Genomic DNA, 16631 nt, shown 5'->3' with positions numbered 1-16631 from the left:
AAAGCTCAGTGAGCAATATTTCACAAAAACATAGCTGGGTTCTCTAGTCCTGTATTTGCTCTTATAGTATTATATAAGTTTGGGGGTTTTTTACTTTGATCATAAGCTTTGTAAGAAAACGTGTGAGCAATGTGTTACTCAGGCTATAAATGGTGCAGGTATTTAGGAGTGCTGGGAAAAGTGTTTTTTCAGTATTGTCTGAAGCAGGGGGCTGATGACAAAGGAAAGGTGTTAGTCATGCTGACCCATTCTTCTGGTGCTCAGTAAGAGGGAGAAACAAGCCAGAAACTTCCTCCTCAGCTTCTTCAAGGTCTCAGCACTACTTGGAATCATATAATGGTTTGTGCTGGAGGAGACACTTAGGGTTATCGAGCTCCAGCCCTACTGCCATAAGAGGGACACCGTCCAGTAGATGAGGTTGCTCAGACCCCAGTACAACCTGGCCTTGAAAATTTTCAGAGATAGGAACCTGTTCCAGTGTTTCACCACCCTCATAGTGAAGAATTTCTTCCTTATCTAATCTAAACCTACCCTTTTTCAGTTTAGAGCCATTACCCTTGTCCTATCTTTAGACTGTTTATTTTCCAGTTTTGGAAGGTGTGTGGAGGTAACACCTGCCAAAATGAAGGAACTGAAAGATGTGAGGCCATGACTGTGTCACTTGACATCCTGCCTCAACCCATGCAAGCAGAGAAATAAAGACACGTCTGCTCCTGTTTCCTACATACACCTACTTAAAGAACACAGACCCATTAAAGCTGAGCCAGACAGATACCTTTTCTTTAATTAGCTTGTCCTTTTAAGAGTCCCAGGAAAATTATTATAAGAAATGCCATATGATTGCCCAAGAACAAATGAGATATGCTTTTAAACACCCTTTATTACTAACATTGCATAAGCATTCCGACAATCAAATCTAACAGTTTGTTATCACAGTTGCAATCCCTTTGGCTTAGTAGCAGCAAGATGAATAGCATGTCATATCTCTTATCAGCAAATAGCTGCCTGCCTTTGTAAACAAAACTGTCAAGACTGATTCTCCATACACATTTGCAAATTATACTCATTGGTTATGTGTCTTGCGGCATATTTAGTGTGCTGCCAAGGGAATGCTACCCTCTCATCAGTTTTATATGTTACCAAAATCATAATATTGTCAAGGAACAGGTAGGTACCTTGGCTGCTGTGGCTTGATTTAACCAATGTATCCTACAGTTCCCCAATGAAAAACCTACTTATTATCTCGTTTAGAAATATTCAAACCTAGCATGTAAATGAGAAATAAATGTGATATCCTGATATTCAGCCTGCTCCAAAGAGCCCTGTGTCCTCATCCCAGCACCAGCATTTTACTTACTGTCTGGCCAGAAGGAATTCAATTTCTTGTCTCAGTTTAACTGTATGCAATATGATAATAACATCGCTTATTCAGTGGTGGAAGAGAGTAAATTAGTTGTAACGTGTACCCTGTGCTCTAAGGATATAGAGCAAAATATGAACTTACAGTATAAGTTCAACACACCCCCCCTCCAGATGTCAAAGGTGCACCCTTTGACATTTAATGCTTTTTGAATTTTATTTAATCTGCATAATAAATGCAGAGGACAAAACTGATAGTCACTGACGTTTTTTAAAGGAAGGATTCTCTTTTTGTGATTTTTATATGGCAAAACCTCTGACCATACCACATAAACTAAAATATATATTAAAATACTGATACTAAAATTGCTGTAATTTTGTTGTTTTCACTTACAGAAGTAGGCTCATTTTTGGTATGAAAGCAACTATCATGCTAGTTTTGACATTTTATGCTAATGATATATAATAAAGTAATGTCATTTCAACCGAGAATTCTAATTAGTTGCCAGTAACATGATATAGTCTTGTATAATTACAAATTTTGTGTGTGAGTAGAACTGCCTTGTTCTCATTACAGGAACTGAAACCACAGAGCATCACATTTCTCAGTATTGTACCAGAGGAATGTAGGAGCACACTCATGACCACATTAGGGAATGGCACTAACAAGAGAATCAGTAACAGATAGCAAATGTGATGACACTAAACTGCGGATCATAATTCATCCATGGAAAAAGCCCCCGCCCTACTCCTGTGCTCACATCAGCCTGCAGCGCTCTGGCTGTTGCACAGCTCTCAAACACCAGGGCAGGCATTTCTTCTCTTCAGCTCATCAAGCCAGCATGGGAAGCGATGCTATCAGGGAAGTCTGGATCAGCAGGGGAGATGAGAAAGATCTAGCAGATCTTACAGCACACAGCAAACACTAGCAGAGAGTGATTCCAGGAGCCATTGCCTGGCTTTCTCCCTTAAATCCCAGGAGCTAGAACATTTGATAGGGGTCAAAAATTGCTGAGTGTCTGTAGCAGTGTGGATGTTTGAGTGTGAATAAATCCAAAAAGCAGTGAGGTCTGATTTCAGGGTCTCTCTATTATTTAAGTGTTGTGTGAGGTACAGAACTAGCTCAGAATAGCAAGAGGAAAATGGCAAAACAGCATACCAAGTTCTCAAGAACTAAGCATGGTTTAGATTGGCAAATCATTAATCCAGAAAGTGGTGTTTGAAAGAAAGCTTGATTTAGCCTTTTTTAAAGATGTAGTTACCTGTTGTTTTCCTCAGAAAAGGAGGTTAGCTCAAAGATCTTGAGAACAGTTAAAGGCAAAAAGAAGGTGTCGCTTTGATTTTTTAAGATTTTCTAAGCCTTCTGATGTTTACATTTTTGTAACACTTTCTCATACACTTTTTGTAAATAACTCATTGTTTTGCAGTCTTTTATAGAGGAGAAGAAATTTGATGGACTGTTGGTTTGTCCAGTGTCATTGGAGAGGTGGCACTTTCACCCTCTAATCCACTGTCACTTTTGAAAAACCGTGAATGTTGGGGTCAGAAAACATACATTCCCTTTTCTCCACCTTGAGAACAGCGGTGTGTGCGCTTGTGTTGTTTCGTGTCCTATAGTGACAAGAAGGCATATTAAAAGATGAGCATGAGCTGAGTTATATGTAGAAACTAATAACTTGTTGTTTAAACTATGATCTATCAAAATAAAGATAAATTAATGAAAAATTTGCAATTACCATAACACAGTAATGTGACAAACAAAAAATTTAGCCAAAGTCTCAAATATAAGGTTAGCACATGAAACCTTGTATGCCTTCACCGTTATGTGCATGTTTTTTCTTCTCTTCAGTAAATCTCTCTGCTTGAAGTTACAGATGCCTCTTTCTCCAGAACTTCAGCTGCAAGGATTGCTGCCCTGAACCAGCTCTTTCCCATTTTTTTCCCAGTCTTCATGAAGAGGGGTCCAGAAGACTGGTGGTTTTAAGTTGCATGAGAGGTTTCACTTCCCCTTTGGTTTAGAGCTGGCAGCAGTGCTCTCTCCCTGCCCCTGTGCCTCAGTGGGATCCTACCAGAGCACAGGCTGAGTAGCATCAATGTCCCTCTGTGGTGTGGTGTCAGGGAGGGGTTATTTAAAGCAGCTCTGCAGAACATGAAACTACCCCACTTTCCAAGCCTTGTTTGTTCTTTCTCTCGTGGTTTCAGCAAGCAGCACAACAGGCAGCTCAACGTGGCCTTGTACATTGTCTAACCCCAAATGTGCAGTGCCACCCTGGCACTCCCCCACAGTGTTCCTCCAGTGGAGCTGCAGCTGCATCCCAGGCACTGCTTCTCCCAGGCCCTGCTTTGCAGAATGCATCAAATGCCCTGGCAAGGGCAGATTAGGAAAAAAAAAAAGGAAAAAAAAATCAATCCATGTTGCTGCATTGGAGCTGCTCAGAAAGGGTTTGCCACCCCCCAGAGTTATCAGCTCTTGCTGCTAGTAGGTATTTGATCATACTTGTATTGTGTGTGGGGGTAGTGACTCTGTCTATGCTGGCTATTCCAAGAGCTTCTTTTGACACCTCAGACATGAAAAGATTTGTTATTTTTTTGAAATGTAATGGTAGAGGGTTTATACTTTGGGCCAGAGTGTCAGTGGAGGCTCTTTGGTGATGTGTGCATTGGAAGTGACAGGTAGTGAATAACTGACATCAGGCATAAGTAATATTTGTAGTCTGACTTTGATGTGTTATTCTTTAAAAAAATCCAGTCTGTAAATACAGTCTACATCTGTTAGCTTGAAAGGAAGGAAAGGGGATGAGTGCAAATACAGAGGAGAGAAATGAATAACCATGACAAGGAGAAAAAGCAAGCAGAAATAAGCTGATAAAGATAAAAAGGAGTGGGATTATTAAAAGAGAGAATATAGACATACAAATGGATCAAAACTAGTATAAAATTTCTAGAAAGGAGTAGTAAAATTGAAGAGGGAAGGAATCACAGTGTAACAGGTCAGAAAAAAAGAAGAAAGTGTTTATAAACTCCAATCTGAGTTACTATACACAAACAATAGTGACTTCAGCACCCCATTAAATAAATGTGGCTTTTTGTAAAACAGATATGTAATGAAGTTCCATTGATTGTGAGACACTGGTTTGCAAGTGAAAAAGATTCTGTAAAGGTATTTAAAATATAAAGCAGGATCAGGAGGGATGATGGTTATGTGTAGTGTAGAAGCAATTTGGATGGTGAAGAAGTCACACCATAAAACAAATATTATGATTAACCCCTGTAAGAACAATGCAGTTTTCCAGCAAGAAATGGCTTATTCCAGGGAAGACATTTGGATGAACTTTTGGGGCTCTTTCAGAGACTCCAGTGAAGCCTATGACTGTATTTTCATTCAACTTTTTGCTTTTATTTGATAATTATCTGTAGACTGGAAATGGCAATGAGACCAATAAGCTATGAGATGGCATATACTTTCCCTGAGTTCTTTATTCAACACTGCCAATTATTTTCTTCTTAAGCAGGAGCAGGTAAAATCTAGCAGGGAATAAATCTTTGAAGTCATTGAAGTATCTTCCAAAAGGAAATACTTTACATCAGAAAAACAGAAGAGAGAGACATGCAGAACTTCCAGAATGGGTCAAGGGCTGAAGCAGAGTATCAGCTCCCATGTGGCAGTGGTCCCGTTATCACTCCCAAACAGCATTTTAACATAGAAGAGTTATCAGAGAAAACTTCACATCAGTCAGCACACTTTTTGAATTTACTGAACCAAATAACAGGAAAAGTATGCAAATGAGTATGTTTAAATGGCAAGAGACACATTGTATATCCACATTAAAAAAATAACAACAGGATTTTAATATTGTATTAAGAAGGTGGAGCATCAACTGACTCTTTTCTGTACTTGGCTGTTTATAAGACTTAGTTGCAGCAGAAAAACCATGCATTAAGCTTTTAAAAAGGGATGGAGCCAAGACTGGGTATGGCAGGATAGGGACTGCACTCAGCTCCACTTCCTGAGCAGCCACTGGTGCTAAACAGCCTCCAAATGTTTGCCTTTCACAGCTGAGAGCAGAGATGCCACTTTTGAAAACATCCTGTGCTTCTGTTCCAGGAACAGAATGAATATTTGCTATTTCCTCATTTCACAGGCCCTCTGCAAAATGATATTATGAAGTGTGTAAATTGTCTTGGCTGGAAGGCACTACACAAAGCTAGGCACATAGTACCTTATTATTTAATAGATTAACTAAAGGAGTTCTATATTGCTTACTTGATTGCTGAGTACAGCAATGAAGGTATTTATTTCACACCAAACAGATCTGTTGTAGATGTTTGTAAAAATGCCAGTGTCTTCTAAATTTATCTTTAAAAGGGTGTGCAAAATAACTATAAAAGATTGGGGTTTTTTTGTGAGGAAAACAGCACTCTGCAAAGATATGGTGTAGCATTATATTTACATTACAGAATACGAAAATATAATTTGCAACAAAAACTTGTCCATAAAAATTTTATTTATTCTTCAAATAAATTTATTTAATTTTTAAAAATTTTTACTAATTCTTTCTTTTACAGAATTTCAGAAATTACTCCTGAAGTCATTCCCAGTTGTTCCAATGGCAGATGTTTTATTAAAGGTACCATATACTGGGATATATCCTACTTTACTCATCAGCCATTTTTCACTAGCAACAAGGAGAATTTATGTGAATGAAGTGATGGGAACCATTGGTGCATGTGAAGAAAGATTGGATTCTTGTGTTTTATACCCCATTAAAAGAGGCCTAATACAATTCAAAGCTGCAGGAAAACCACTGTGAGATATTTAATGGTATATTGACACAAATTATATGTGGAATTTTACTTGCAGTCATAATTCCTAATTTTACAATGTTTAATAAAGATAAAAAGCACAGCTTGAGTTCAGAAACATGAACCATCCTTTTCCAGGCGTTGCTCCAACTTAATTTGTGCTTAGTTCACATTTTCAGTAATAGACTTCAACTACCACACAAGCATTTTCCTGATTTTTTACCAGGTACATTTAATATTCATAATCTATAAAAGAAACAAGGAGAGAACACTCTTTGGAGAACAACCTTTAGAGAAATATTTATTTGTTGTTAATGCTGCAGATTTAAATTTAAGCATATATTCAAGATGTACATTCAGCTTCAAATAGGCTGAGTTCTACATTAAATGGAGTTTCTTCAGAGATATGTAAAATAGTTAGGAAGGCTGCATACAGCTGATTTCAAGGATAAACATAAATGTATATTCTTGTCTACTAAAGTTCCCAACTTTTATTTATTGTCTGCCTCAGAATATTATGATCTACCTTACTTGGTTTTGCAAAGCTGTTATTAATGTGTTTTATTCATAAAAGAAAGTGACAAAGCCATGTTGCTAATCCTCTTGACTCCATAATAAATCATTGCTTGTTTGCTGGGCTCTAATATGTATTTTCAATAATGCAGAAGCAAGCTTAGGTCCTTAGGTAACAAAAATCTGCATGTAAAGCAACTGCTCTTTCATTAAAAAAAAAAAAAAAAAATCTAATCTCTGTATAATCCCTTGTACTTTTGGAGCTTTCATGTGTGAGGTTTGCAGGTGCCAAGCTGTTTCCCTTCATACTCTGTGCATTGCTGTGCAGGGTCATTAAACCAGCCAGGGACAACTTGGTTTTGTACCCACAGAGTGAAGGATGGAGGAGGCAATATGTGCTGTCCTTTGCCTTTTTGTTAAAGCTGAGCTTGACTTGTAGCAACATCTACTTCCTTTTGCTGAAAGTAACTTAAATAGACCAGGCAGGAAAGATTGTACAACTGTTGAGTGTATTGTGCTTAGTTCCCTTCATAAGAAGCATGAAACACATTTTAATAGATGGATAATATGCTAAGACCACCTCTTTTTAAAAATTTTATTCTTTTTTTGTTGTTGTTATTGTATTGTACATATGGAGCATGTTAAACTCAATGTGCACTCTTGCTAAAAACACCCAATGTTCAAAAAACAATCTCAAGTTAGAACTGCCCATGTCTGAATTGCTGTCCTACATTATGCTACAAATTGCTACTGTTCATAAGAAATCTTGTATTATAAACAACTATCTTCCCAGTCCTCAGGTGACTTTTAATGGAAGCATGCGTTCCCTTCATGTATTCCCTCAAATTTCTTGCCAGGTGTAAATCTTTACATTTTGAAAGATTTTCGTTTTTAAAACTTCAAAGTATTTTGCAACATTGCCTGTATTAGAATGCTTGCTAACTTTAAATATTGCCTATTTCTAGTATTAAGTCTCTGTCATTACATGTGCCGCTAGTACAAGGAGTAAAGGAAACTCTCTCCACCTGAATTAAGTGTACTCATAAGAAGGGCCTAAATCTCACTTGACCAAACTGGGCTACAGAGTACAGTTTCCTGCACAAGTCCAGGTCTGCCTTGGCATATCACCTGAGCTTTTCTTGAGGAAAGGAACAGAAAAAAACATCTCTAGGAATACAGTGAATCAGATATAAACTGACTCTGCCCTCCAGAGAGTCACGTTCTGTAATTACCAGCAAGATTTCTAATGCTAAGAAGACATCTACAGCTGAAACTGTTGTCATATTGCATTTTATTCAGGCAGCACCTGTTGTTGCAATATGGATGCAACAGTTTCTACCTCTTTAGTCAAGTCCACTAGAAACACTGTAGATACTTTGATTTCCTCTTCTTTGTTTCCTCTCTTAAGAGTGTCCCCCTTAAGAAAACCCACAGGGAGCTTCCCACATTCCCCCAGGAGTAGAGCTCACCTGCACTGGCTAAACCTGTGTCCTCAAGAATCTGCTTGCACCAGTCCTTTGCAATTCATGGTGTGGTTGAACAAAGTGACACTACAAAACCAGCTGCTGGCACCACCGGAGACCTTATTGCTGTGACACCCCACAACAAAGAAAGACAGTGAAAGGAAAAAAAAGAGTTTTCATCCACCATTCCTCCACAGAGATACTGGAAGGTGACACCTGTGGTTAAGGCGAGAGAAACCACCAAACCAATACATCTTTCCTTCTGAAAAATCACAATTGTACCATGGCAGAAAAATCAGACAATGAGAGAAGTGCTCCACTGTGTATCTTTTCTCCATAGCGAATTTATTGTCTTTCAAAACATGAAGAATTTTTTTCTTTTTAGAAGCTGCGATGTGATCCCAAGTCTCACCAACTTCTTGGTGCTTAAGCTGCTTTTGAAAAGGAGACTACGTAATAAATCTTTTACTTGGGGATTAAAACATGGTTATTAAGAGATATGCATCTGAGTAACAAAACTTCTGAAAAATTTACCATGAAACAAAGAATACATATTTATGAGATTAATTCATTCTCTTAATGTACCGTAGTTGTCCTGGAATATCATAAGAAATATGAGTGCCATAAGGTTGTAAACAACAGAAACTGCAATTACTGTAGAACCTAATAAATTCTTCATAAATGTGTTTACCTCCAACATAATATGCAGTATAGCTGGTTTGTAAGTAAACAAAAGTGATGCATGTGCGTGCAGTGATTCATATCTACAGCTATATTAAAAGAAACATGAAATATGCTAATACTGCAGGAGTATATTTGCTAACAGGAATTATTTTTTTTCTTGTCTATGGAATAAATGTATTGTATATTGGTCATCATTAACCATTCACTGTTAAATAATGTAACACAAAAACACCCAAAACAAAACAAAACAAAACCCCAAGAAAAATAACATATCATAATGAAATCATACTTGCGTGTTTCATTTGAGGCTTTTATTTCAACAGACAAGCCCTGGGAGTTAATGAATACAGTTTCTTCTTATCTGAAACATTAATCTGATACTTGTTTTAGAAGTATTTGGGGGGAAATTACTCTGTAATAATAAAGCTGTTGCTAGGAGGCCTGGAGAAACCTAAACCAATTTGGCTTGGAGAAAGAGATAATCAGTGTCTTCGTGCTTTCTTTCTAACGTGCCCCTCGTGCTTTTACCCGAGAGCAGGAAATCAGTGAGTAGAGAATAAATCTCCATTCTGATTGTTTACAGAGCATAATGAGGGCCTCGAGCAAAGAAATGCATCATTTGCTTTGTACCTGCAGCTGAACTGCAACGCATCCCATTTAATACCCGCCAATGCCATGCCGGACGCGGAACAAAGAGCCATCATTTTAGATGAACACATCATGACTCTGCAAGGGTATAATTATCTGGAGGAAAGTTTAAAATAGCCCATCCCAGAAAGTGTTTCTGGTCCTTTCAGATTTTATAGCAGTGGCCTCAAATTTCGGTTCCCTCATTTTCCTTTCTCTCATTTTCTTCCTCATTAGCATCTGATCCTGACATAATTTGCTGTCTTTATTTCTCTTGTCTCCTCCTTTTCCCAAATCCTGCTTCTTTTACTTTTTCTTCATTGTGTGTCTCATTCTGGAGAGGAAGACTGAGATTTTGACAGCATTCCCCTCCCTTTCCACTCCATAAAAAATATACTTCCTGTGTTTTCAGCTGTGATCACTCAATGGCTGCATTTCCAAAATGAAGCCTCTCTGGGGTCTTCAGTGACTCCCTGGGCATCTCCAGATTACCACCCTGTATTGCTCACCATGCCTTGCCTGTAGCATGGCTTATTCTCATTCTCTTTCTCACCTCAGTACCTCTGACCCTCAAATCCAAACCCTCATTTTTCTCTCTCAGCATGCTGTGTCTCTGTTCCCCTAGTACTCTCTCTTGGATCTCCTGTGATTTCTCAAGGTCAAGCAGCTCTAAAATGGAACTTCTCTTACTTCTTCATAAACTGCCTTCTCTCCCCCACTGCTCTATCACCACTATTAGGTTCCATCTTTCTCACTTCATTCTCTTCACATTAAGACTTTCACTAATTCTTTTTGCTTAATCTTGAATATTCATAACAGCAGCCCTCTTTTAATGGGTGTGGGATAAAAAAAAACTAACACCGATCCTCTCATAGTTAGCATTAATTACTTACTATTTTACCCTTCTTTTTTAATCTTTACAATGGATGCCATTTCAAATAAACTTTACCCAACCTAAGACTCACACACCACAGGCCCCAGAGATCTTGCTCACAGAATTTAGACTTCCTCACCCTCATTTTTAAGATTCTTTGCAGCTTCTATCTGACAATATCTCATCTGACAATACCTCATTCCCTCTACTGTCCTCATCTCTCTTAGATAATATTTGAGATTTCTCTTCATCCCTGTTTGTCATGGTAGTCTTCCCTTTCCAAGCAAGTTTATTTCTCCTTCCTTTCTTGTTATATTCCTTTTTTCACCTCAATCCTCTAAAGACATAAAAAATGCTTTATATTAGAATCAACTGCTAAGAACAAAAAATCCCAAAATAACACCAAAACGGGTCAGAGCATGCTTTTGACTTCTGATATTTACAAGTCAAAAGGAGGGCAAGAAAGACATTTGCTGCATTTCAAAGCAAGAAGAAAATACATTGCTGTTTGTCTGTTGTTGTATGAGGTACCACAAAGAGTTTCTGTAAGTGGTATTACCTATGCTAAATTTCCTGCAGTCAAACCCCAACAGTGAGGCATTAATTTTTCTGTTGCAACAGTAATTTTCTGAAAGACTTGATCCAACAAAGTACTTAAACACTTGTTTGTGTTCAGACTTGTGAGTGACCTCACTGTAGATACTGGAATTGCACACCTCATATATTGCAATTAAGCAGACAAACAATTGTTCCACTCAAATTGTGCTTTAAGATAGCCTAGTGGTTTATTACATTCATTTTGCTTTCAGGACACAAAAGAAATCATTTAAAGAAACATATCTTGCAAGATGCTGTATTTAAGCAGATTTTTCAGGTTTTAAGATGTATTTAGCTGAGGCATTAACTTTATTCTACAGACTAAGACATTAGTCTTATGACTTCTATGGAAGTTCACAGATAAAATAAAGAATATGTTAAAAAAAAAAGCAATCTCCTTATACTAACACCTGGGAATGAAAATTATTGCAATTTCTTCTCTACCTCCCATGAAAAATGCCTTACAATAATGATACATTTTAACAGTGTTTTCCTTTTAAGGAATACTGATTTCCTCAGAAATAATGATATGGATAAATGGATATTGAAATGTAGAAACATATGCCATAGAGCATTTATTGATAAAAAAAAAATGCTTGGTGTTCTTTCACAGAAACTCCTGCAAGCTATTATAGCATTTACAGCAGTTCAAACCCTTCAAATTCTAATTGCATTGTGTCTGGTGCCAAACCAAAAGGTCCAACTGCATGCAGAAGAGAAAATAAGGCATAATATATGTTTGGTACTAAAAAATTGATATATCCTTAAAATACCAGAAAACATAGGAGTAGTACTTGGAATATTGAGTAGCATTTATATAACACATAATAAATTTTAAGCTTCCAAAGGAAAAAAAACCTTTTCTTTATAGTCAAAAGCAACTTTTTACTCTTTTAAACATTTACAAGTCAGTATTTCCCCTAATAGTGAATAAACCTTCAAAATTTTGCTATGATGATCAATACTTATCCCTTCCTCAGGGAAGGGAAGTTTCCTGAGTTGTTCATAAAATGAATGTTCAACAAACGCACAGAGAAGTTGTGAATGCAGCTGAAACAGCTTGGCTCAGTCTTCTGGATTTTAACCATTTTTTTCCTCCCAGAAGTTACCCCTTTTTGGATACCTTCCTCCAACAAATACCACCTTTTCAGATCTTCACTACTCTTCCACATATCCTTTTCCAGAAATTACTGCATTAAAGCATCAGAATCACCCACTGCTTCAAAATATATATCACACTGAGACAATAGCTCTCAAAGTCACTTCCCAGAATCTTTTCTATTGATTAGCATTAAAAACTATTAGATGTCTGGCTGGGTGAGTGCCTGCTAGGCTACTGCTAGCAGCTTCTGAGGTTTCAGTCTGTTTTATGGAAGAGCATATTTAAGTTTGGATCTTTTTCTTCCAGGTATCCCATTGCTACATTTAAATATTACATAAGGTATGGGCTGGGAGCAAACCAGGGGATTTTCTCTTGTGGTGCACTGTTGATGAAGAGCACAAAGAGCTGAGCTCTGCATACCCTGAGTGTGCTGGATGGGATCAGCACAGCTCTGTGCAGCACAGATAGTCCCTTTCATCTGTGAGATCAGAGGTTCAGCCTCTGCGCCGACCAGACCACTGCAGCTTTCAGCACAGAACTTGGAATTTATGTTCCTATTTTTTAATTTCTTGGTCTGTGCTTGCTGCCAGCTCGGGAGCATCTCTGGGCATTGGGAGGATGAGTGTTAAGGAAAGGTGCTGACTTCTCACACGTGTGGGGAGAGTTGCTGGTGTGTGTCTTCTGCCCTGTGCAGGGGAAAGCACTGAGGACAGTGCTGTGAGATCAGCTTCCTGGGAGCAGGCTCCCTGGCCAAATGCCATCTGCCTAGAGATCCTCTTCTTCCAAAACAGTTGTGAAACCATTTTCCCTCTTGCTGTGGTGGTGGACAATTTGATGCTTGGAATTTCTCAGTCGTTGTCAAAGCAGCCATTTCTGTGGTGTTTCTGTATTCAGGCTTTGGGCAGCTGGTATTTCTGAAGAAGAGCTGTGTATAACTCCAAAGTTCTTCTCTGTTCCTATCACATGGGGAAAAAGATACCATGCAGCTAGTTTTTCAGTGCAAGGGTTAAAAGCTGCTGACTCTGTTTTCTGAGCTGGGGCCTCTGTTCCATCTATACACGTGCAAGTGACACTCATAGCCACGAAACTCACTTAATTGAGGACTGAGTCATTCCCTCCTACATTCAAACCCATGCTCCCAACAGCTGGTACACAGAGTCTTTTGCAGCTTTTAGTTTTGGGAGGGTTTTGGTGGAACTTTCTTGTGTATATGCTATATATTCCTTGTTAAATCATTGTCACAGTCTTCTCTAATGTTGATATTCCCAGTTTCTGCTGGCAGAGCATCAATAGCTTTCCTTCCTGTTGTCATTTCTGCTACTGTTGCTCTTATAAAGATGCTTCTGGGAGTTTTGAGAGGTTTGATTCCTTTAGACAAAGACACCAGCATCAGCTTGGTTCCCATGGCTACAGCTCCTCAATCTTTACTCAATACAGACTTTTCAGCCACTCTCATTCAAAGAAAAAAAAAAAAAAAAAAGAGTAAAATAGTAATAATTCCCTTATCTCTGGAAACCCTAAAGAGAAACCTTAAAGAAACATGTGAGGGTAAAGACTCACTGTGACTGTTCCATTCAAGCCTACTGCTGTCACAAACACATCATGCAATCCTGTACATAAATCTAACAGGATCCATCATGAAGTAATTCCTAGGGTTTTTTTTCTCATCTTTTTTAGCTAGAGGATTGAGTGGATAACTAATTTTTCTGGTTTCCTTAAATAAATTTGGTTAAATTTTTGCCATTCTCAAATCAAATAAGTAAAATGAACTGTTTTAACCAAAATGTGAGGATTTTGTTCCCTGTTTTCACACTGAAGAACAAGGCAAGCCAAAATAAAAACACTTCATTTTCAATGAGAGCAATTTTAACAACTACAATTAATAGAAAACACTAAAAAATAGAAAAATAGATATAGCTCTGAGAACCATATACAGAATAAAGTGAGAAATTTAATTCCTGTTCTCTCTTTTTCAGGCAAGCGAAGGTCCACTTTCCTGACTGAACAAGAGTTTTTGCCTTATTTCAATAAGTCTTTAAGGACTTTGCACAAACCTAACTTAGCTTTAACAGTTTTCTTCCTGCATCATATCATATTCTCTAGTGGAGTAGTTAAAGCAGTCTCCTGAAGTGTCCTTATACTGGGAGAAAATATCAGATTCAGGCTTTTCAGGTCCAGAAAATGTCCCAACCCATTAGCTGGTCAGTGAGGATTTCTTTACTTCTCATTTCTAAGTCTAGTCATACACATGGGCAAAATTCACTGAAGTGTACAACTGTCTTTAGGATTAAGAAGCTTGCACTGCTGTAATTCAATAAAATGTTTTAAAAACTCTTTAGTCTTTCAGAGTTATGCCAAAACAGCATGTGAAATTTCAGAGAAGAACCAGTTAATACCTTACAGTCATGCATTAACATGCCATGCAACATCTGAGGGCCCAAAATACTTGATTTGGATATAATTTAAACAAGAGGAAGTCTAGAATGCCTGTGGGTTTCACTCTGACTTACCACTGTATCGCCCAAACTGCACAAAACTCTAGAAAACAGAAAATCTTCTGGTAGCACAGTGACAGCTGGTTGAAACATTGCTTGAAATAGTAGCACTGTAGATAAAATACCATGCCTTGATTTATTTTTCTCAGAACTGGTGAAAAATATTAGCTGAACCAAGGAAAAGCAGCCAGATTTAGATACTAAAAATTGATTAGCTAACAGAAAATACATTTAAATTCAATAATACTGGCAGACCTTTCTAAAGACATGGTTGCTTTTGGGACAAATATGAGGTGAAATTTCAGTGTGTAGGATTCCTATACAATTTTCAGTTTGTTCTTTGTTGGGAGCCTGGATTAAATGGACCATCAAAGTACTTCTCCTGCAATGACACAGCTCTGCTCCACCAAGTGTCTGCCATCGTGGTGGTTTAGCTCACTGATCCCTCCGAGGGACTGTTCTCCTGGTGACAGGAATGGTAGGGCTGTCTAGTGTCTGGGTTCCCCCACATACCTCCCCCTGGCTCATGGCATGTAAGGAATGTATACATTTGACTGGGATTTACAGAAAACAAAGGACCAAGCTGGAATCGTTTCTTCCTCACAGGTTCCTGCTATGTGAGGATCAACTTTTCACCATGTGTGCAACAAGGCTGATGTTTTTCAAATCTCCTGCACATGTGTGGTGCAAGTGGTCTCTGTGCACATTAAATACACAGTCAGGGTCACTGTGGACCATCTGTGCAGCACACATGGGGAACCTGACACTTTCTATCATCATTAAGCATGATGTTCATTCAATACAAAGCACAGGCTTAAATAATGGTCAGAGCAACTAAAATGAAATCAACCCACAGCCATCCACACTGCTTCCATGCTGGGATCCACCTCAGAAATCTCTTCTTCCCGAAGCTGTGAATAAAAGTAAGTTTCATTTGGCAAATTTATCTGACCAGAAATATGCACTTCTGGGCAATTCAACCCCTCCTCAGCAGCACATTAAAATAGGTCAGATGAACTGCTGCTAAAGACTGCCTATTTCTCTCTCTTTTTGGGCAGAGTGCCTAAAATGAAAGCCTAAGCAGTGAACACCCACCTGCCAAGAGCCATTACAGCTGGGTGAGAGGCATCACACTAAGTGTCTTTCAAAAAGCTTTTAGCTAAATCTAGGTCCTTTTAAAATGCCCTGTGCCTTTCCAGGGCTGCCTGCCTCTGCATCTGCCCTGCCTTCAATCTGCTTGCCACTTGCAGGAGCACCTTCGGGCAAGCCCGAGGCCAAGAGCAGGAGCCAACTCCACTTCCACAGTTCTCCTACACATCCACCATCCGGCTCATGGACTTCTGTGGGTATATACCCAGACCTTGTATACCTCTGCAAGGTCTCCTCAGCAAGTCTTCCCTCCCTAGATCTAACTGCTTAACCAGCTGGTCACTTCCAACCCCTGCTACCAGCATCTTGAGCTGACTGCTTGGGCACTTGCATTAAAGGAGAGTGAATGCAGTAAGAAGTCAAATGAGATGATGAGACTGCATTTTGCACTTGAAACAGGGAAACCAAAGGCTGTACCTTCTAATGGAGAAATACATCCTACATTCATTTTAACCTACCACTGGTGATGCTATTATTTTTCCCTCAAATTAAAAGGATCTTTTCTTGGGGGAACTATTTTGCCTACTGTCAACTCATGGATTTGGACCTTGGTTTGAGAGTAAAAATTGTGCCAGGGGCTCCTCCACTAGCTTTTCATATGGGAGAAGTGGAAGTGAAATTTCTCTCAAAAGCCAAGCTTGCATTTATATGCAACCTAGAACTTAACTACTCTCTCAAAATGAGCATTTACATTTTTCAAATCATTAGCATCCCCTTGGATACCAACTGCAGTAAACATTTAAAATGACAGCTTTTCTCAGAATTTTCATTATTATAAGATGTAACTCAAAGTGAAACTGCCTGTAATTTCAGGTAGATCAATGAAATCCACCTTATGCCAATCTATTCAAGATTGTACTCATTAAGTACAATTTAGGAAAAAAACTGTTAATTCTCCAGAATTAGGCTTCTTAAATACTTCCAGGTACTGCTAGTTAAATATTGTTTAGTGCTGAAGAACAGAC

The sequence above is a fragment of the Haemorhous mexicanus genome, chromosome 1, assembly GCF_027477595.1.
Source record: "Haemorhous mexicanus isolate bHaeMex1 chromosome 1, bHaeMex1.pri, whole genome shotgun sequence".
NCBI lineage: Eukaryota > Metazoa > Chordata > Aves > Passeriformes > Fringillidae > Haemorhous > Haemorhous mexicanus.
This window is presented reverse-complemented; position numbering follows the sequence as displayed.